This window comes from Pristis pectinata, chromosome 14 (assembly GCF_009764475.1).
Source record: "Pristis pectinata isolate sPriPec2 chromosome 14, sPriPec2.1.pri, whole genome shotgun sequence".
Classification (NCBI taxonomy): domain Eukaryota; kingdom Metazoa; phylum Chordata; class Chondrichthyes; order Rhinopristiformes; family Pristidae; genus Pristis; species Pristis pectinata.
The window spans coordinates 20,615,680-20,640,283 of record NC_067418.1 but is presented as its reverse complement, the minus strand read 5'-3'; positions in this window follow the sequence as shown (position 1 = coordinate 20,640,283).

Genomic DNA, 24,604 nt, shown 5'->3' with positions numbered 1-24,604 from the left:
GTAACCGGAAAAATAATATAACTAAATACACAAGGAACATGCAAAGAAAGATAAAAGAAAAAAATGAAAGTTATCATTAATTAAGATGAGCAGTTACTGAGGTATCCTGACAGTTTAAGTAGCATGAAAGTTTTTTGATGGAACCACATGCTTAGTGGAAAAGATTTTAAATTAAAAATCAAAGTAACAGATGTGTTAGTGATTTGCAATAGTTCATCCTTTTCAGTAACACAGATAGGGTATGTGGTCTAATGGTTATAAATACTATATTAGTAATCCAGAAACCTTGACTAACAATGCAGACACTCAAGATCAGACTCCACCATGGCAGCCGGAGAACTGAAATCTTGTCAATTAAATAATCTAAAATGAAAAGATAGAAACAGAGATGATGACCATGGATTATCATGATCAAAAAAAATGACCTGGTTCTTTTGGGGAAAGAAATCCACTTCCCTTCCCTGGTCAGGCCCATTTGGGAGTCCAGTTAAATGGTTGAATCTTAACTTCCCTATGAGATCCTCACTGCAATGGCAATTACCAGTCTTGTCATTGATGCTCACAACCTGTGAAGAAATAGAAGAAAATGTTAAACAGAAACTTTTGCACTGAAGTATGCTCAAACAGTACAACGTCTTTGTCAAGGACAGATTCCTGAACAGTCTTTTGCATGCATTAAAAATCAATACATTTTTACCTACTTTAGATTCAATACTGTTTTGTACTACAAAGGACAAATCAGAGACTACATTCAGAATAATTAGTTGGATTATTTGGTCTCAGCAGTCCTGATGATGTACAAGGCATTATCTTGCATTCTCAGATTTTGCCTTTCAGGGCTTTGTTCAAGCAATGATTTCATTGTAAATACAATATTTCACTGTAATTTTCTTGAAATTGTAAGTGAATAACTAATCATGAGCTTTGAAAATAACATTTTCATAATTTTTATTCATTTATTCAGGGTATTATTTAATAATTATGATGTCATATTTCACCATTTTCCTGTCCCATACTTTATCATTTCCCTTAGAACTATATAGTTTTCTCCAGAATATATCTTTAACTGTATTAAATAATAATTTGGAAGTGCTGGTTGGAAGGATAAAAAATGCAACAAAGGCAAATTTCACTCTACTGTGCAATTTTACAAATCCTTTGAGTGGCCAGACATGAATGGATCTACTTTTGTCACATCTCTTCATTACAGTGGAACACGAGACTGCGTGAGACAGGATATTGACAATAAGGTCTGAAACCACAGCAAGGGGGCTTGTATTTCCATCAGCATTCAGTATCTCCAGTGAGCAAGGAATGGGACAGGCAAAGTATAATGGCTGTGTTAGAGTTATTCAATTTATTACAATCCAGGTTTATGTTTCATGCTTCCAGTTTCTTGATAGTATGAAGATAAAAATATTCCCGTATTCCTGCTAGTGTTCAGCCTAGTATTTTAGCTGCAAAGGCTTTAACTGTACTTAGTTACATTCTGTAACATCTGTTTTTGAGTTTAGCTTGTGAATATCTAAAGCACTCTGAAATAAAATAATTTATTTATTCACAGGATAGAAGTGCCACAAAGAAATTGTTGCAATTAATTGTAAAAAAACACAGCATTTGTATTAAATTCATGTACTTTTAAATTGCTCATCACAGATGTTATCAATTTAATCTTGTAAAATTTTAAAATGATGAAAAGGAAGAAAACTAAAAAAAAGAGCAGTTGGAGTATTCATGTACTCCCAGAAGGCTTAATTACTCGGAGCAGTTGTTCATAACTAATATATAAACATAAAACTCCGCGTGTATTAATAGTATGTTATACAGCAAAAAATAATCAATTACAGAACAACTGGCAAAACACAAAATGTTTCATAAACAAAATTACTGAAGGTTTTCTGTCAAACCAACCAGTTCAAAATATTCTGTACATAAATCAATATTCACATTAACTAATTGTACAATCAACATTGCACTGATTTACCTCTGTAAATGTCTCTGCCTTTAAGGAGCTCCATATAAGAAACATGCACTCATGTTTGAACACTAATGTTAAAAGCATGTTTAGGTTAAATTTAGTAACCACTGCAGTGACATGTTGAGCAATATTGTAAAGAGCCTGAGAAAATGTGTTTAAGAGACACTGCATGGTGGCACTGGAGGTGAATGCAGGTCAGTTTTGTGAGAGAGCTTGTGCAGCAATATTCTGTCAAGCACAAAATCTAAACCATCAAGTATGACAGAATTTGTCTTCAGCACTGTGGTTCTTGTAGCTCAAAGGCCTTTGATCTTGGTAAGTAGAACTCACAGAATACACTAGTTGGACAGTGGATTAGTGGAGTGGGGAGAGATGTGGAGCTGAGTCACAGACAGAGAACAGACTGTTGTTGTTGACAGAGATGATCAGGCTGGAAGAGATGGGTGGATGTATTCAGTCAAGGAAATCATTGGGTGCGCAACAAGAGAATGATTGGTGGCAGATGTGGGAATGATGGAGAGTGGTAGGAAGGCTGGTCAGGGTGATGTTCCATGAAGGGAGCTGATAATGTCAATATCAAGCAGGCTGGTGGGAGCAATTACTGAAAAAGACATAAACAAGAATCAATCTGATAGAAAATGGATTCTTTGGATTTACAGTAGCCCCGGGTGGTAGCTCTTTGAAAGAAAACACTGAAGTAGACTGCAGCCCATCAGTCATGGATCAGTGCCAATTTGGAGAATGGCATTAAAATAATCACTGTTTTCTATTTGATGTCACTGTGCATACCTGCTACCTTGTTGCATACACACATTGAGTACATGGGGCAAAAATTCAGAACAAATTGATTTTTGATGAAATTCTGCTGTTGACCATATACTTAACAAATTTGGTTAGTTAAGAGCAAGAAGATCATTTTTTAATATCAATATAAATATCCTTTGTTTATATCAGTAATGACTGCATTGCTGAAATGGATCTGCTCAGTACATATAAAGATGCAAACAAAAATTGACTTAAAGCCAATAAAGACCAACATTTTGGCGGTTGAATCAAGCAGAATACCTTGAGACCCCTGAAGACTGTTGAATACATGGCATATCGTATTTTTTATGTTTTTTTACAACACAGGAGGAGGCTGTTTGGCCCATCAAGTCTATGCTTTCTTTCAGAGCAATCCCATCAGTCCCACTCGCTACCCATTTCCCTGTAACGCCTACCTGATCCTCCTGACAATAATCTGTACCAGGGCAAATTTTGCTGTAGCCAATTAACCTACAACCAGCACATCCTTTGGATATGAGAGGAAACCCAAGCATCCAGGGGAAATCTACACAGTCGCAGGGAGTATATGCAAACTCCACAAGGAGGACATCCAAGACCAGGATCCGACCCAGGCTGCTGGAGATGTTTGTTGCATCACCGTGCTGCCTTGTAGATTGCAAACTCAGAGTGATGCCATACCACTCCCACTGTTGAACAGAAAACCTGAGAAGGCCACCTCAAACAAGGAGCAGCCCAATCAGGGGCCACTGAAAGGTACGATCAGACTGTCCATAGAGTGCATACGACCATTCTGGAATTGAACACTTGCTTTTTCTGTGTTTTCCGTGGTTCCAGTTTGCCTGCTGAAAGGATTCAGTTTTCAGTTGTAGCCAAGGAATCATCTTTTTTTGCCAGCACTATTAATTCTGTTGCTCTCAAAAAATCTATCCGTGCCTTCCCTCTTATTTCTTGTTTACACACTGCCACTCAGAAACATCATTAGGGTCATAGAGAGATACAGCACTGAAACTACATTTGATCACTGACTCCATGCTGACCACAAAGCACCCTTGTTCTTTTTACACTAATCCTACCCAAAACCAATTTATTCTCCCAACATTCCCATTAATTCCCCCTAGATCCTTCCACTCATCTATGCACAAGGGGCATTTTACTGTAGCCTTTTAACTTACCAACCCAGACATTTTTGGCATGTAGGAGAAAACCAGAGACTCAGAGGTAACCCATGTGTCCACAGAGAGAAGCTGCAATCTCCATACAGACAGCACCAGAGTCAGGACTGAACCCACGTCACTGGAGCTGCGAGGCAGTAGCTTCACTTGTTATACTATAATGCTGCCCTGAAGCAACCACCACCCTTCTCCATCTTTTTTCCATCCTCAGCTGTGGCCATGCTACCCACAATGTTGTAAATGGGCCAAATCCCTCTCGTGGATCCCGACTGTATCGTACTGGCCTTAGGGGATCATCACCCCATTTTCTGCCTGCAATCAACTGCTTACATCAGAAGTGCACCAAGGATCAGACTGGAATTTTGGTTTCATCTAATCGAGACAGTATAATAACAAACATACGACTTCTTTCACAGCTGTAAACAATGGCAATGAGCCATTCAATTGGACTTGTTGTTTTCTAGGGGATTAATTTTATTCTTAATGTGTACAGAATTAAAATTAATCTAATTTAAACAACTAATTTGTATCTCACAGTATTATGGCAGATTCAAAGAAAATTGTAAGATTTATCTGTTAAGTTCACCCTACCAATCACTGCGTACTTGCTTTATTTTAACAACACTTCTAATTCTCTGCACTACCTAATCTTACTTTAACTAATCTGATTAATAGACGACCTTGAACTTCATGGTTAACATGATCAACCTTGACTCTCTTAATTCCTAGTTCTAATTACTGTTTTTAATTCATTAATTTAATATGTGCACGAATCTAATTCTAATAGCACCTCAGAACTTACAATTAAAGCAGATGAAAGTCATTGTATAAACAAACTCACATATCTACACAGGTGAAAAGTCTACACAGCTCCTCCTAGAAAGCTCATAATGCAGAACTGTCCTTTCCAAATATTCATTACACTCCTATCTAAGTAAGAACAACTTAGTCAAGACATGCATTCCAAATAAGATTAAAATTATAATAGCATGTATGCCAATGATATAATTATTCTATTGCAATTTTAAAAAATCCCTCTTAGCAACCAATTCATCAGCATCTCAAGTTCATTAAAGAAACACCAAACATGAAGTAAATTCTGAGGGGATGATTAGTTCATAAAGGCTAAGAAATCTGATCAAAAGAATTTTTATTAATGGTAATCAAGAATCATGAATCATTATTGATGCATTCTTTATTCCATGTATATGCACCGTAATTTATCAGGTAGTAATTTCTCACCTTAATTATCATAATTTCAACCAACACTAAATGGGATCGTAAGAGATTCTGGTGTGCTTTTGCACACTAAGCTTATCATGAGGTGAACCCAGATGCTAAGTTTAGTTTTACAAACTTAAATAATAGATGTAAGATACTATTATTTAAATAATTATTTAAAGAATAGACTTAAATAATAGATTTAATAGATACTGTGGCAGGCACGGTAGTGTAGTGATTAGCATAATGCTATTACAGTGCCAGCGACCCGGGTTCAATTCCAGCCGCTGTCTGTAAGGAGTTTGTACGTTCTCCCCATGACTGCATGGGTTTCCTCCAGGCGCTCCGGTCATTTTCCTCCCACATTCCAAAGACGTACGGGTTAGGAAGTTGTGAGCATGCTATGTTGGCGCAGGAAGCATGGCAACATTTGTGGGCTGCCCCCAGAACATTCTACGCAAAGATGCATTTCACTGTATGTTTCAATGTACATGTGACCAATAAAGAAATCTTATCTTATCTTAGATATCTGAAAACAAAAAGCAAAAATCTGTGGAAAATAAAAGTGAAAATGCAGCAAATACTTATCAGGTCAAACAGCATTTGTGGGGAGAGAAGCAGAGTTAACACTTCAGGTTGATGGCCTTTCTTCAGAAACTGGTATTGATGAAAAATAGTTGATGAAAAACAGCAAGTTATGGATCAGTTGGAAATTTTGGCAGAGAAAAAGCAGATGGAGTTTAATTCAGATAAGTATGAGGTGTTAGATTTTGGGATGTCAAATACTAGAAGAAAGAACACAGTAAATGGCAGGACCCTTAGGAGCATTGATATACAGAGGGATCTTGGGATCTAAGTCCATTGCTTCCTGAAAGTGCCACCACAAGTGGATAAAGTGGTAAAGAAGATGCATAGCATGCTTACCTACATTGGTTGGGACTTTGAGAATAAAAGTTAGGAAGTCATGCTGCAGCTGTATAAAATTTTGGTTAGGCTACATTTGAAGGATTGTTTGCATTTCTGGTCGCCACACTACAAGAAGTATGTGAAGGCTTTGAGCAGGGTGCAGAAGAGAATGTTGCCTCAGTTAGAGAGTTTTAGCGATAAGGAGAGGTTGGACAAACTTGGATTGCTTTGCTTGGAGCATTGAAGGCTGAGGGACGTTCTGATAGAAGTATATAAAATTATGAGAGGCGTAGACAGGATAAATTCTCAGTCTTTTCCCAGGGTGGAAATGTCAAATACTAGAGAGCATTTGTTTAAGGTGAGAGGGGGAAAGTATTTTTTCTGCAAAAAGTGATGGGTGCCTGGAACCTGCTGCCAGGGGAGATCATGGAACCAAATCAATAGCAGTGTTTAAGAGGCATTTAGAGAGAAACACATGAACAGGCAGGGAATAAAGGGATATGAACCACGTCCAGGCAGATGGGCTTAGTTTAGCTTGGCATTGTGGTCAGTGCAGACATGGTAGGCCGAAGGGCCTGTTTCTGTGCTGTACTGTTCTATGATCTATGACCTAATAATATTTTCCTCTCCACCGATGCTGCTGATCTGATGAGTATTTCCGCCATTTTCTCTTATTGTTACATTTTTTAAAAATTTCCCATTAGTTTGTAAGATGCAGAAAAGCTTCATTCTTAATATCATGTTTACTCCTGACAAAAGTTTAAGCAGAAACCTCCTTCATGTCGGATAGTAATTTGTTGTTGATTTGAAAGTGTGTATTGCAATCTAGTCACAAGATTGACTTTGATCCATTCCTTCAACCAGTCTGAGGAAGCTGCCAAATGATTAAGGATATTGTTACAACATAGCCTGGCAATATTCTCTGCCTTCCTGAGGTGAATACACTGTTGGTTTTTAAAGCTCAAACAAATGCTTTTTATTTAGTAGAATAGTTATTATCTTAAATGTTTGCAGACATTCCTAACAGCTGTAGCTTTGCTTGTACTCAGGACTGTAGTATCTTATATCATCCTTCCATTATATCAAACAGTGCATACATGGACAATAACCTGATTCTGCAGTTAATGGTGAAAGGAATAACTCACCATTCACTTTGGTGACAGCTGACCAGCACGTTTTCCTGGCTTCATATCTGAATTGTTCTAATCTGCCGTCTGTTTCAATGCAATAACCTTACATGGATAAATGTGAGGAGGGAAGAGAAAGCAAGGCACTTCAACCAATCAGATTGTAGAAACTTCTCTGTGCCTTAAACAAGAAGTTAAAGCAGGAAATAAAAATCAAATTATATATATATATGTATAGATTGGGAATGTGAAAGATTGCTGGGAACGCAGGGGTTAATGACTGGCAGTGTAAGAGTTAATAGTATGCTTCTTAGCATGCTTCTCATTGTAAGTGGGTTCCCAAGGTAAAGAATGATCTCAGGCATGGTGTGATTTAGTTTTGTCTAGTTTTAATGCCAGGTGCAAGTGGGAAAGAAGTAGTTTTTTAGACATATTTTGTTATGCTAGAAACTTTATGTAAACAATTGCCTGTGTAAGTGTAACTTCCCACCTAGCTTTCCCATGAAAAAGAGTATAAAGAAATACTGTAGCAGAGTCTTCTTTGAGTGGGTTTCAGTATAGAGTTAGGGTTACGTAGTTTACTCTCTCTCTGTATTCCCCCACTCCCACTAGTGAAAGCTAATAAAGCATTTATCGTAAGTTCTTTGGTTCTGCTGTTATCTGATTCTTTACAGAAGCGCGGGTCGACTTTAACAGGAAGTCCTATAAAGATAAAGATATAAAGACAATAAAGAAAAAGTAATTACTTTTTTTAGAAATTTCCAGCACTAATATTATTTTGAGCAATTGAGACAGCACACTCACAGTTTCAAGTCCAGTTGGGTAACTCAAAGAGGAGAAAGAGCATTCAAGATGGAACTGACAACTTTGAAGTCATGTGTAAGGAGCAAGCAAAAGCCCAGAAAAAAAAGATAGAAGGAATGCATCACCTCACAAACCACCTACACCACCTGTCCTGTCCAGTACTTTCTGCCCCATCTGTGGTTTTAACTGTGAATGTGTAGTCACCAAACCTTGCTGACCAATTTAACAAAGGATTATACAAGCCTCACCTCTACCCTCACCATAAAATTCAGAGCAGTATTGCTTATCTGAATCATAAGCTATATTTGAATTATAAATTACGATGACAAAAATCTGTTTTGAAAATCAGTGTGGTACCCTCCATCTTTCCCTCCCAATTCAATGTACATATAGATCTAAAACAAGTCTCAAGATTATGGAAATTATGTCAAATGACTCTACTTCAATAATACAATGCCTCTAAATTTTAGAAATGTATTTTGTGGATTCATAGAACATTCATGAAACAATTACTTGATTTAAATAATATATGTGTGTGAATAAATTTCAATCTGCCATCTAACTAATTATGCATAGATTCCATTAGCGACAAACATCTCATTGCAGATGAGCTAACTGTGAAATAAAGGAACTCAGGGTAAGTAAAGTGTGTTGTTGACATGATATCAAAAATGTACTCATTGGAACAATGCAATGACCATCTGAGAATAATGTTTCTTTCTTAATAGGACCAAGAACAAAATGATTTGGATGGCAGGATTACAAATTTTTGAGTTGTGTTAATATATTAATTTAACTAGTTTCGGGCATGAATGGCAAAACCAGCATTTATTGCCCTTCTCTAGATTTCCTTCAAAAGATGGTGGTGAGCCACTTTCTGGAACTGCTGCAGTCCTTCTGGTAAAGACATTCCCATTGGGTTCTTGGGTAAGATCTAGACCCTGTGATGATAAAGGAACACTTCTAGTTAGGAGGAGATGTGACATGAAGTGGAGTTCCCATGCACCTGCTGCCTTTGACCTTTCTGGTGAGTTTGCGGGTTTGGGTTTTGCTGTTGCTAGGTGAGTAACTGCTGCACATTTTGTAAATGGTACATCCTGCACCCATGGTGCACTAGTGCTGAAAGGAGGGAATGGATAGTGTCAACCAAGCAGGCTTCTTTTTTCTGGATCTTTTTGGAGCTCCACTTATCCAAGCGAGTGAAGAGTGTTACAGCAGAAAGCCTCTGGGGTGTTAAGAATTGAGTCAATTGCTACTAGTGTTTAACCTGCTGATTCAGTTGATATTCTGGTCAAAGTTGATCAGAACTGGATCATGGGGTATTCTGTGATGGTGATATAATTGAATGTGAAGGATAGGTGGTCAGATTCTCTTTTGCTGGAGATGGTTGTTGCCTTTCACTTGTGCAGCACCAGTTTTCCATGTCATTTATCATCCCATGCCTGAATGTTGTCTTGGTCTTTTGCATGCAGTCACCGACTGCTTCATTTAGTGAGGAATTGCAAATAGAATTGAACATTTTGCAAGTGAAACCTATTCCTGCAGAGTCTCCTGATTTGCTTAATAAGGATGACAATTGTAATTAATCCTACTGCCAATGGCAGAAATGAAAACTGACATTTCGTCAACCCATTATTAAAATTCCTAAATCTGTACTTTTATATCTCATTGGCAAATTTACATTTTTATCATGCTAGGTTTGTTTATGAACTGTTCCAGAAGATTAAGGCATTATTTTAAGCAATAATACGTCCCAAAATAGCACTGCAGCTAGGAAAGAGAATCTTGGGCCTTGAACTTGTGCTCTGTCAATGGAGTCTACATATAGATGGTATTATGATCTGATAATTTTCTTAACCAAGCATGAGTAGTCATCCTGCAGAGAATGAACGAGATGAAAGTTAGGAGAACAGATAACTCATCCAAATAAATCAGCTTTTCGCAATAAAAGCCTACTCCTCCAACCAAAATAAAGCTGAGCTTTTCAGTTTCCAGGATAGGAACTTACAAATCGTATTTGCATATCTGAGTTGTGTCATACTGGTTATTGCATTTAAATTGACAAAATGCCAGAAGAGATTTAGAAGATTTTAAGGGGCTTCAATACCACGAAGCTCTGTCATCAGCAGTGTATGTGTCATGGAGCAAAGCATCATTTCATCTTTTATAATACTTTCAAATGTGTTGTATGTGATAAGCTGCATTTAAATCGAAGGCACAGCTCAGTGACAGTTCTGCTGACAGGCCACATATGGGTATATTTGCTACATCAATCCGGCAAGACATAAAGCTTTTACATTAGTGTCTACTCAATTATACACAATGTACATGAAGTTACAACAATTTACTAGCCAGGGAACAGACTGTGCTCTGTGTGGGAACCTTCATAGTCATCATGAAGAGTAGCTGGATGCAACTGCGATTAACTAAATCCTAAAAGACAAACCTTTCGTGTGAAAGGTCTGTCTGAGGCAGGTATTGGGGGACTGATCAAGAGGGTTAGTTTTCAGACGAAGCACCAGTTCACTTGCACCCCTTCCATTCTGGTGTACTGCATTCATTCAGTGATGACAATGTGGCCTCCTCTACACTGGAGAAACTAACTGCAGATTGAGTGATCACTTTGTGGATACATTATTGTGTGCCCAACTAGAAAAATAATATGCTCACAGGACAAGTTGGAAGTTCAGTCAGTTGCATAATTCTGTTATTGATCAGTGAAAATGATAACATTTTGTGCTTCACATCTTTTTACTCTATGCAACAAACCCCAACATTCTAGATATCACCACCATTCATTCATGAAGATTTTCAGTGAGACAGTGCCAAATTATGGCAATGATGCACTGTAAAAACAGTATGATGATAGAGTTCCATAGTCAGATCTTATGATCATTTTAAGAGATAAAAACAAAAATGTTTCCTGAAGAATTTATGGACATGAATCTGAAAATTAAGTATTACTGGCCATGAGAAGCAGAAGATACTTCATTGTTGAGAAAAGAAGAAATCGCATAGTTACAGGTGTACTACCTACAGTCAGACTGAGATGGACATCTGCCACCAGTTATTGTAGAGGCTATAGAGAAAAGACAAGGACTACGTTCATTCCCCACCAAGCTAATTGTGTGGTCACAGCCATTTTCTTGGGCTTGCAGCAGTAAAATCCAGCAACAATGTAGACCTGAGATATCAGGCACTGTTGAATGGCCATTGCACTCATTCCATTATGTGCTGTCCTATTGCCTATCCTGCAAAGGAAAGTTTCAAGTAGATCTAGGCTTGAGTCGAGACTTGGAGACCTCACAGGATTGGATGTCAGAGGTAGAGGCCAGAAGAGGACTTCAGTTGAGGGTTAGGATTCAGATTGGTGATTCTGGTTATCAGGAGTCAGGAAAACAGAACCAGTCAGATCAACCAGGAAGTTGTGGCTTGAAGGAGAGGAGGTAAGTGAAGAAACACCATCTGTGTGTGGTTAAACATGGCTCACCAATTTGCCAGGAAACATTGTAAAGGAACCTTTGCATGAGAAATGCACCAAACAACATGCATCTGACATGGAAATAATGGATCACCAGAAACACCAGTCTGAATTTGTAGAGTGGTGATATTTATTTAGAAATCATCACAATCATGTTGTGCTCTCAAAATAACCAGTTTTCCAGTGCATAGCCTGAAAAACCATTGCTTGAGAATTTCTAGGGCAGTTATTCTGGTGTGGGTATTAAATATTATGCACAAATTCTGATAGAACTTATTGCATATTCATGGGATAGACAATCAAGCTTCGGGAAAAAAATTGTTCTACTCTGATGGAGAACTGCAATGTCTGGATGATCTCTCATAAGTTATAATAAAACGTTGAACCCTCCTGTGCAGGGTGAAAGAACAACCATTGGCTTATTTTGACAGCTAGAATTTGTAAGCCCAGATCATGAAATCACACAGGTTGACCTTGAAGAATGATCTTTACCCAACCTGCAGAGGATAGGAATTTCAAGCTGGAAATTCAAGCCATGTTGAAATGCTGTTCATTAAACCCTCAAACTGTCTTCAAATAAAATGGAAAATAGCTGATGGTGAGATTTTCCATCAAGTCTAGTATCTTTAGCCTTCCAGTTCATAAATAACTGGTAAATGCTATGAAGCACAATGTAACAAATTTCCCATTGTGCATCAGTGACACAAACTGCCAGTTCCCTCCTTCACTCACTGTTTACTAGAAAAGCTAAACTGAATCCATTCTATCACATGAAACTACAGTTCCCATTGAGAACTGTATCTTTAAAAACAGCCATCACAGTGAAGGATTGTACTTTTAAGTTGATTATATGAAAATATTTTAAAATGGGTGATTGTTCTGCTAAAAATATGCTGAAATCTTTGGATTCAGGACACTTATATACATAATGCCTTGCATGTATTGCACCAAAGAAATTAACTCACTCTTATCCCATTTGAGTCCTGCTCAGTTCCATCTTAATGATGCTAAAATATCTTGTTTCAAATTTCATTTAAATAATTCAGTTTTAAAGCACTGCTCACATACGTTGGTTCATTCCAGATATTGGCCAGGAAATTTGACATGCACCGGCAGAACTGCTAATATTTCCCTTTGTAGATTCACTACTTCCACACAAAAGCGGAGATCACTACCTATAGTCAGCAGCTTGTTTAGCATTGTTCTGAATATATTACACTGCTAGAATTCTCAAAGAGTCAACCATGAGAATGAAAAGTTGTGGCGATACCCCAAAGAGTTTATTTTTATTTAAATCATTATTCATTCCATTTTATTCACTCTGAATATTTGCAAATGTTATAAATTGGGTGTTTAACAGCTTTGATAGGTGGCTTAGACGGTTCTGCAATATAGCTGGGTCAAAGTATTATCCAGCTTTTTTGTGTGAACAGCTTGTTCTGGACCTCAAGGTAATCTCATTATAACACACAACCTTGCCACAAGGAGTCAAGCTAGCTTCAAACCATTAGTTTCTGTTGTGGGCCATGTACAAGGTGAGGCTGAGCTTCGTTTATTGGCCCTCTGTGAGGGTGGGTGGCCTGCTGCTGACCACCAGCCACAGACTCTGGGCATTTCTATGCAAGTTAATTAGGACCAGAAAGATCCTTGGAAATAAGGGCACCTTTTAAGGCAGATGCAATACTTCGTGCATTTCACACCAGAATCAACCACCCCAAACCAAAATCTCTGCATTGGGAAATAAATAATATAAACTATTTGCGTTTTCCTTTTTATTTACTCTTTGGACCAGCCATGAGCAGCAGTTAAAATGGGATGAGCCTTCAGAAGACTTTTATATGCATGTAACTAAAAATGATTCTTTTATTTCCCTAGCTATAGATTATGAAAAATCCCAAATCTAAGATTCCTGTGATGGCTAATCATATTAATTTATTTTAAAACAGTAATTTGCATTTATGTGTACTTAGCAAATGATAAAGTAGCTTCACTGATGAGGCTGAACTGAACACATTCATGCCACATAATTCTAAATTGTTTTATGCTTACATAAATGGACAGGTTTGTCAAAATATTTGTCAAGAGTGCAAAAGATTAAAAGAATCTTTTACTGCTTGGACATAGGATTCAATTCAGCTCGTACAAAACAATGATATGGAATATTGTAGTGGTACCAAATATGGTTACTTCAGGCTGTCAACAAAGTTTCCGAGGGGTTCAAGTGTATGGTGTAAAAATGCTCATAGTACTAACTAGGTAATCTCACTTGGATAGGACATAAATGGTGTATAATATGATATTAAGGGAAAATTACAATAGTTTTGACACAATACAGAGCCAGTCTGCTGTTTTATATTTAATTTGCTGCTAAATGTTGCTGCTACTTGATACAAATCTACCAGAACTTTTCTTTTATCATCTTTACTCCAGGCTAAGATTCACCAATGCTCTTCTTTCAATTGTTGAGCTTCCATAAATGATGAACAGAATCATGAGCACTTTTACAAAAATTTAATGAAGATTACAGAATACCACAACACAAAATTATTCTACCAAATGTATAATAAAAATATACCATTGAATATAAAATATTCAATCTTTCCTTTTTTTTGAACTTTGATTTGGTAAATGTAGTTTAAACTATTATACACATCTACTGTTGCTGACAAAATGTTTTTATTCCTAGTAGCAAATCCTTAATGTGTATATTGAAATCAAACAAGTGTGGTTTTAGTTAATATTGACTCAAATTCTCCATGTCATCCCTTCCCTCAGAAAAGGTTGGGGAATCAGGAATCACACTATTTGGTCCAAATATACAGCTCATTATTTAATGTTGCCCTTCTACTCATTTACCCAAAGAGGTATCCACAATGAAAGGCAATGCAAAAGACTGATAGCATGAGTTGGATGACCAGGGTATTTGTTGTAATATTTTCTGGATGATATCAGGGGAACAAGTCCATAAACAGGTTATGTGATTAAATGGTAGTTTGAACAGGAGAGTGAGGTGATTCAGAAGTGGTTCCATAAATCAGATAGCTGAGGGATTATTAAACAATATATATATGTGTAATATTTAAGAAAATTCAGTTTACAAATAATGGGTTGTTGATACATTTAAACAGGAAAGAATACAATTTCACTGCAACAAATGAAGTACAATCCCAATAATTTTTGACACAGGTATCTCCAATTCTCGAGTATCCTTTTCATAAAATAATTTGCACAACACAACTTTGCCATTATCCATCAAAGCCAACACCAAGGTTATCCTTAACACAACATTACAGTTCAAAGAGTAATTGACATTCCAATGTTGCACATCACACAGTGCTGGTAATTCTCATTCACAAGCCAAGCCTTGTGATTATTTATTCTCACTGAACCATTGTCTAATTAATAGGACCCAATGCATGGGATATGAAAGGCTGGAATACTGCATTTACTCCTACAGCTAAAATTTAAACAAAACAAATGTGGAGATCCAAACCCAATGTGTCTTTGGTCTTCCCAGGAGTTGCACACGAATACAAAGATCAATGCATTTTAGCAACATAAGACAGATCAATAATTTGCATCTTTCCAAAAATGATTGTTGCAAAATCAACATAATTAATGATAAGGGAAGGAGGTGATGTAAATCACAAGGAGAGCAGCTGAAGCTGAAATAGAAACTAAGGCAATTTAGAGGACCCATCACCATTTTCATAGTGGTTCTCCTGGTATCCTGGCCAAGATTTTTTTTTCATCTAATCAGATTATTTTTTGGGAAACACAGGACTGCAGATGCTGGAATCCAGATGAAAAACATGATGATGCTGGAGGAACAGAGCAGGCCATGCAGCATCCGTGGAGAAAAGCAGGCGGTTAACGTTTCAGGTCAGGACCCTTCTTCAGGACTGAAGATAGGAAAAGGGGAAGCCCAAGGAAAAACAGAGCAATGATAGGTGGACAAAAGAGGGGAGGCAGGGTGGCACAGGTGGTGATAGGTAGATGCAGGTAAGAGATATTGATAGGCAGGTGAGGGGGTGGAGGGGAGAGCAGATCCACCAGATTATGTTTTGTGTGTCTCCTTTGGAGCTTGTGGGATTTTATTGTTTGTTTCATATTTAACTACATAACAACTTTGATTGTTATCCAGTCATTGTGCAGAACCTTTCTGTACAAATGCACCTTCCTCCATCTCTCACCAAGACAACAGTGAGTGGTTCCTGCTGTCAATGACATTATTTCTTTCATTTTGCTAGTTGATCTCAGAAATGCAATTCATATGTACTTCCCAGCATTCCATTATGATGGAAAAAGATAAACTTGAGTATATTAATCTTAATATTTAAAATATTGTTCTTGTTAATTTTTTACTATCTACTTTCTGCATCATGTAAGAAATTACACTGAAAATCCATATTTCATCCTCTCGTTCTACAATTTGTCATCTTGATATCAAATAGTGCACATGAACCTCACTGTATTGTGTTTCACAATATAGTACAATAAACCGTCATGTGGTTAATATTTAATAAGTAACAACTGCAGCAAATAACTTTTCAATTTTCTGTGAATTATGAATAAAATACAATGAATAAGAGGGAATGTAAAGTTACATTACGGATTTTCTAATTTCTGCAGTGTGTGAGCAGAATGACATTGTGATGCAGGGAAAAGACCAAGTCATAGCTTTACCAAGGATTATGAAAAGAGTAAATTAAAAATGGAAATCACATACAGTGCAGAGGGTTGCAGAAGATTAAAGTATGTCCTGCTATTTGATGGTGCCCTTGAAGAAGAATTAGTACAAAGTATAAGATCTGAGAATTTTAATGAGCTATTATACAGAGAGCTTTGTAAGTGCAACCCATTTTGAAGCTTCAAATTATTGATATAGAGAGTGTTAATCATAAAAATGCATGAAAGTTGTCTGGAATTTTTTTGGGGGCGGGAGGGAAGAAACAGAATTGTGAATTGCATTTAATGTGGTCTGTTTGTCTTCTTGTCAAGCTTTTCTTCCAGTTAAATCATGGAAATTCCACCAGAGTAGTCCTCAATAAAACAATTACAAATGTAATAGATCCCATCAGAAAAACGTACAAACTTTGCTGATCTCTATGGCACATTTCATGACTACATTGTCTGGGGCATAACATCCACTCTCTATGAACATTTGTTTCATTCGTCAGAGATCCAGCAATCATTATGATGGTACTTGATTATTCTTCAGCCACAGGCATGCAAGTTGTGATGAGGTGAACTGGCACGATTAAAGATGTGATTGGTTCTGCTGCTAGGGGTATGAAATTCTGATTGGCACACAAATCATTGGCATCCTCTTTTCAAGGAACAATATGGAGAGTTTCCATTTGTTCTTTGTTCTTTGATAAAGGGTTGACAAAATTCCCCCACACACTGCCATGTGCAGAAGGTCATGGAAGCTAAGGAATTAAGAGAAATGAATAGTGATGTACTGGAACATATCCACATTACAACAGAGGAGGTGATGCTGGTCTTAAGGCATATTAAGGTGGTTAGTATACCCGGGGCCTGATCGCATATCCTAGGGCATTGTGGGAAGCCAGGAAAGAAATTGCAGGGGCATTGGCAGAGAGATCTTTGCATCATCTTTAGCCACAGATGAGGTGCCAGAAGAATGGCGGGTGGCTAATGTTGTGCTGTTATTTAAAGACAGCTGCAAGGACAAGTCAGGGATCTATGGGCTAGTGAGCCTAATATCAGTGGTGGAAAGTTACTGGAGGGACAGGATCTAACAGCATTTTGAAAGGCAGGACTGATTAGGAATAGTTAGCATGGGTTTGTATGTGGAAAATTCATGCCTCACAAATTTTATTGGGTTTTTTGAGGAGGTTACAAAGAAGATTGACATGGGCAGGGTGTAAGATGACGTCTATATGTACTTTAGCAAGTCTGTTGGCAAGGCCTCACGTGGTAGGCTAGTCTGGAAGGTTAGATCACATGGGATCCAGAGTGAGCTAGCCAATTGGATACAAAATTAGCTTGGCGGAACGAGACAGAGGGTGGTAGTGGAGGGTTGTTATTCAGATTGTAGACCTATGAGCAGTGTGTGCTGCAGAGATTGGTGCTGAGTCCATTGTTGATTTTCATCTATTTTAATGATTTGGATGACAATGTTGTTAACGTGGTTAGTAAGTTAGCAGATGACACCAAAATTGGCAGTGCAATAGGCAGTGAAGAAGGTTATCTAAGATTACAACAGGATCTAGATGAACTGAGGAAATGGGTCAAGAAATGGCAGATGGAATTTAACCCAGACAAGTGTGTGGTGTTGCATTTTGGTCAGTTAAACTAGGGTAGGTCTTACACAGTAAATGGAGAGTGTTGTAGAACAGAGAGACTGAAGGGTACAGATATATAGTTTCCTGAAAGTGGCGACACAGGTAGACAGGGTTGCGAAGAAGGCATTTGACACATTTGCCTTCATAGGTCAGGACACTGAGTACAGTAGCTGGGACATCATGTTACAACTGTACAAGTCATTGATGAGATCAAACTTAGAGTATTGTGTGCAGTTCTGGTTGCCCAGCTGTAAGAAGGATGTCAGTAAGCTGGAAAGGGTGCAGAAAAGATTCACAAGAATGTTACTGGGACTGGAAAGTTTGAGTTAAAAGGAGAAGCTGGACAGGCAATTTAATATTTTTTAAGTCTTCAAATAATTACTTGCAGTTTTTAAACAGAGACATTCAGAAACATTTGAAGTCCCTGACAGATCTGGCAGCCAGCAAATCTGAGGGTAGTCAAAGATTTTCAGGGGAATTTCAGAGACAGGGCATTGGTGCACCATTCAAGGGTCTTCCTCCTCAATCCTCATTGGGGGAGTGCAGGATGTCAGATAAGCTCTCCTTCTCTGGGCCAAGTAAGTTTGGGCTTTGTATAATTGTAGGTAGAGGGCTCATGCAAGATTTGGCCCATGGTAGCATAACTTAAATAGTTCAAACTTTCCAGGATGGTTTTCAAGACTAGAATTACATAAGTATTTTGAAGTGTCTCTTCTGAAAATAATAATAGATGTTAGATCGATTGTTAGTTTTAAATCTGAAAATGGTGGATTTTTTAAATAAGGATATAGGGAAAAGGCAGGGATGTGGAGTTAGGCCAAAGGTTAGGCTTGATTTCATTGAATGGAGGAATTGACTTGAAGGGCTAAATTGTGTATATTAAGAAACAATGGCGGTGATGATAAATAGAGTAATTTTTCTGCCTTCTATTTAAAAAACAAAGATGTTGTGCCAACAGGATTAACTACCTTTTAGTTTCTTGGCTCTTATCTGCCTTCAAATCCTGAAGTTAATAATACATGACCAAAAATGGATCCTGCAATGCATCATCACCTTGGCAAATATTCTTAATTTGGGAAATGTAGGGCAAAGCAAGGGACTGAACTTTATCAGTAGAAGAGCTCACAAGGAAGGGAACATCATGGACAAATCTTATTCTGTTCTCTGCTAACATCCATAATTTACTCGAGGAAATGCAGAACAATGTGGCAATCCAGACTGGGAAACGTGTCTGTATTTTCATCTCCCTAATCCAGCAACAATGTAAATTTCAGAACTTCATCTCTGCTCTGCTCAGCCAATGTAGCATGGACCAACGTTCAAACCAGAGTCTTCCCATATGTTACACCTTGGTATTACACAAAGATGTCATAATACTTTAATGTATTTTTTTCTATGTTATCATTTGGCTGTTCTTGTAGTAAATTAGGTATGTGGTATAGATTTGTACCATTTGTGCTATCTGTTCTTTCACATTGTTGGAATCAGATTACATTTACCTAGTTTCTGCTGGTATAAAGTGAACAAACCAGTTAATGGAAATTTAGAACATCTTAAATGCTATGTTTTCAGCAGCTTTCTCCAAATTAATTTCATTTGACAATCTGAATACTCCTTTATTTATATTTTAACCTACATACTTTTGAATTCTGGCATACTTTCAAGAACAGCTGTCAAATCCTCAGGCAATCTTATAAAAGATCATTTTAAAAAAGTGATTCCTGTTAGAAAGGAAGGTTATAAAGCTGGAGTTTGTGTGATTGTGTCAGTCTCCATTATCCTATTGAAACAGGTGTAAAGGTTAACCCTTTCTCAATTAAACCTTTAACCTATAGACAATTCAACACATTTCAAGCACGGAGTAGTTATTTCTTTGATTGTAATGGGTATAAATCTATTTCCAATTTCTACTGGAGATACAAAAGATTTTTGTGAAACCCAAACCATATTTTAAACTTAAAAGAACAAGAAAGGATACGAGTATACAAGTAACAGAATATTCTTGAAAATTTTGCTTTGGACAACCATAACCTTTGGTGTGAAATATCTTTTTAAAAGCACTTCTTCTCAATTAACCTTTAAAATGTGGTTCTTCTTTGCAGTAAGTAGAGAGTATTTACATATAACTGATTTGTGGAAAAACTAATACCACTTGTTTCTTCATGATCTCTGCTCAAATGTCATGCTCTGGCAGTCACTAATTGAATATTGTTTCTCAGCTTTGCTGCAGACAGCTGATCTTGTGACATATAATCCCACATTAAGGATACACTATTTGGAGATCTGTGACACTGCCAATAAAAATATTTCCTAAGACATTAATTCATTTGCCAATGTTATGGAAATATTATCTAATAAATTTCATGGGATATACCACAAGTGATCTTGTTTCAGATCAGAAAACATAAGCCTCATCCTAATATTGTAAAGAACTATCCACCCTGTAAGGCATTTCATACAATGATGGAATGATGAATCATAAAAGGAAACCATTGAGTTCATTATGCCTCTGCCGGCTCTTTGAAGAAGCTATCCAATTAATTTTGCACATTAATTCTTTTGTTTCCTTTATTTTGCTAATTCTCTCCTGCAAATTAATATTGAATTTCCTTCCACTTTTCAGTCTATGCACTCTATGTTATAACACAGTCAAATAAAGATTTCTACTCACCTCGCCTTTGGTCCTTTCGTCAATTACTTAAGTCTGTTTCCTCTTGTTATCAAGTATTGTTGCTGGAAGTATTTTTTCCATGTACATGTATTTCCCTCATTCATGACTTTAAATACTTTTATCAAATCTCCTCTTAACTTTCTCTGCTCTTAGCTGTTTGTTAAGTCTCACCACATCATCCAAGTACCTCATCCTGGGTACCAATCCATCCTGTTTTCTCTGCCTCATAACCTGACATCCTTTGTAAAATGTGTTGCACAGAAATGGACCCATTACACCAGCCAATGCTGAACCAGTGATTTATAGTCTAACACCTTTGTTTTTGTACTGCCTCTTTGATTCTAAAGCCAAAGAATACGTGTTATCAATGTCCAGTGATTTTTCTATTTAAAATTGTACTATGCAGTTTATGTTAGCAATCCTTACTCTTCTTTCCTAGGTACATTATATCATACTTCACTACATTAAATTTTGTATGCCAAGTGGCTATCCATTTCCTCAGCCTCTTTGGTTTCCTATAATGTACTCTCCTTCCTATTATGTACTGATATTCTGAGATGCACATTACTGGAAAACTCTGGTTTATGTCCCATATACACAGGTCCATGCTGGATCTTGTGGATAAATATTTTGTTTGAAATTTTCTCACAAATATACAGAAACACATATATTCCAAAATTCTTGACAGATGTTTGCCAGTGATTCTTACATTGAGCCCCCGACTGTAATCTGATCATAGATTCCAAAACCTGTAAAGACTGTGAATATGGCCTTGAAATTTGTATGTAGTCTATTTTACAGTTCAAGGTGAAACAGACTGAAGTGTTCAATCTTTTTACACATTTGGCAGCTGGTTGAGTCAGGATGTGTGAATTAGCCAAATGAGAAACATTTTTCATTACGAGTGGAGAGTAGTTTAAAGTGATACCTGGTCCTTAGGTCCTGGATGCTTTTGTCAAGCAAGTTCAAGCTGCCAGACATGAATTAGTAAATGAGTTCAGTGTAGGCCAACAACAAGGAATCTGTGGCCCTAAAATATATTAAAAAACAGGAGCATTGCATAAAATATACAATATGTTCATGATAAGAGATCTGAGCCTTGAAACAACTATTAAAGTTTAACAGATCTAGTTTACCAACAGTTGTGCAATGCATTAATTAGTTATTGTTCTCATTAAGAGATGGCTATTCAACTTGGTTTGGTTGATTTTTACTAAAAATATGAATTAGCATAAATTGATAAAGTCAGGCCTACCACTTTAGTGCTTGGTTTTTGGTCAGTCACACTGTGGGTTAATAATACCCCTGTGCACTCACTACTGATGCATGTCAAAACACTGAAATATTGGAGTGGTGTAATAGTTACGTTACCACATTGCACTGACAATCCAAATAGTTGGGTTCATATCTCACCATGGCAGATGTTTATAGCCTGGATTTCATTAAAAAAATTACTCATTAATAATATGACTGCAAAACTACAGCATTGTCATAAAAACCTTCTGTTTCACAAATTATCAGCCCTTACCTAGACTGGCTTATGCTTGTCTGCAGACCCACAATCCTGAAAAAATGAACTTCAATAAGAGTTCAAAGTAATATCTGTTAAAAATGTTCTAATTAATAGAACAAAAATACTGATAGGAAGAGGTTTTACGCTCTATAAAATGTACCAGAATTTATCATTAAGTAATCAATGAGGACATGACTTTAAATTGTCCTTTGTACTAGAGTATCAGAGTAAAATGGGAAATATCAATTTGAGCAAACTTTCTTCGTAATTGACTAGGACATATTTGACATACTGCGGTCAATAACTGTGTGAAAAAAACTGAATGAAGAAAGGGATCAGTTCAAGTTCTCTTAAAATGAAAGAATATGCAGAATCCTATTTCCATGAGTTAATGCATTTATTGGTATATTGAATATATTTTAATAGATTTTACTTTCTGATGCCTGGCCCATGAGGATGGGCGAAATATTCTCTTTGTTCATGTATGTTTTGTGTAAGGATTCATTGACATTATGGTTCCATTGTCACTGCCAATATCATCAGGAAGTTATATTGGTTACTGTATGAAAAAAAATTAAAAATAAATGGTTGTATAAGTGACATTGAAGTGCACCATTGTGTCACATGATGATAACAAAGTTCAGATTTAAAGGACAAGTGGCCTCTTGCTCATCTAAACTCTACAAAAAAATGCCATGGAAATCTGTCCTGGGTTACAAAAGCTGAAAATATGGCTGCGTGTTGTACGCTGCTTCTGAAATTCTGTTCCATTGACATAACCAGAATCAAACTTTGGAATTGATGAAAGTGACTTTAAGTATGTAGTAGTAAGTCAATCTGAAATCTCAAAAGATGATTATCGATACTCTATTACTAATTTCATACTTCTTACAATTTGAATTATGAGGTAAAGATAGGTTAAAAGAAATAATGAAGCAATTTGATTCCACCTGCTTTCTAGTTATTTTGATTATTTATCCATTCTAGTTATTCATTTCATTGAGCATTATGGGGTCATTACCCAGATGCCAAATGTGTCAGTTTAACTGTATTAAATCTAGCTTCTTTCACTTCTCACCTGAATGCAATGTTCCTTAACATAGAAAACACCATCTTTTAATTCTGGCAAGACCCGAAATCTCTTTGCATGTCAATACAACAGCACATAGCTGTAACAACAGTAAATGGCTGCTGGCTATATTTTATTGAAGGGGTTGCCAGTTTATTGTAAGATCTAAGCTTATCCAACTTAGATGTATATCGCATGTATCGCAGCTGGTCGAGCAGCATCTGTGGGAGGAAAGGAATTGTTGACATTTCCGGTTGAAACCCTGTACCAGTCCTGATGCATGGTTTTGACCTGAAACATCAACACTTGCTTTCTTCACACAGATGCTGATTGACTCCTTGAGTTCTTCCAGCAGATTGTTTGTTGCTCCAGATTCCAGCATCTAGTCTTTTGAGTCTCCACTATAAGCAGGTATTGTGTTCTTTGCTAGCAGTTTATGTATCAAAGTAATACAAAAATGAATGATCTGCAAGACTTCGAGAAGAGGTGTACAAAATCATAAGGGCCATAGATAGGGTGAACACACACAGTCTTTATTGCAGGGTTGGGGAATCAAGAACCAAAGCGCATACATTTAGGGTGAGAGCAGAGAGATTTATTAGGAACTTGAGGGGCAACTTTTTCACCCAGATGGTGGTCAGTATATGGAATGATCTGCCAAAGAAAGTGGTTGAGGCAGGTAATTAACAGCATTAAAAGATACTTGGAGAGGTAGCTAGAATAGAAGGGTTTAGAGGGATATGTGTCAAATGCGAGCAAATGGAACTATCTTAGATAGGAATCTCAGTCGGCACCGTCCGGTTGGGCTGAAGGGCCTGATTCCATGCTATATTTCTTTGAGAAAATCTGAATTATTTCTCAACTGGTGCATTAAGACTTGTTGATTCTCAAAGTCAATGAACCCAGGTTATTTTTTTTACTGAGGAGAGAACTAATGGCACATTTGTCTCAAATAAGCTGAATCATGATTACATGTGACGCAACCAAAGCACAATCTTGGAAGGACATGGGAATGAACAGCCTTGAAGGACACTTTATTCAGTGTATTGGATAAGTGCATACAAGCCAAGAATGAAAGAAAACCAACCTTAAATGGTTTAATATAACAACTCATGATGAAATAACAATTCCACAAATGCCTTCAAGGAGAAAGATAGTAGAAACCATGGGAATTTTTTTTTAAAATCACAATATATGTATTGAACTATAAGGCAGGTAAAATAGAAAAGAGCAAAGCTTTTCAATCAAAATTCAACTGCAAAAACACTTCCATTTTAGGAAGATGCTGATATCTTCTGGAATGCAAATTGAGTTCAACTAAAAATGATCAAAAATAAGTTATATGAAGAATACTGACTTCCTGAGAGTGCATATAGATTAACTTAAAATAGGGAAGGGGCACAAAATTGCATTGGATCCCTCTTCACAACAGAAAATTAGAAAATGCCAGAGTTACAAGAAACATTTAAAAAATATATCAAGAGGATAAACTTGACATGTGAAATAAAACAAAGGCAATGGATAAAATAATGAGAATGAAGACATTTAAATCTCCAAAACATGAT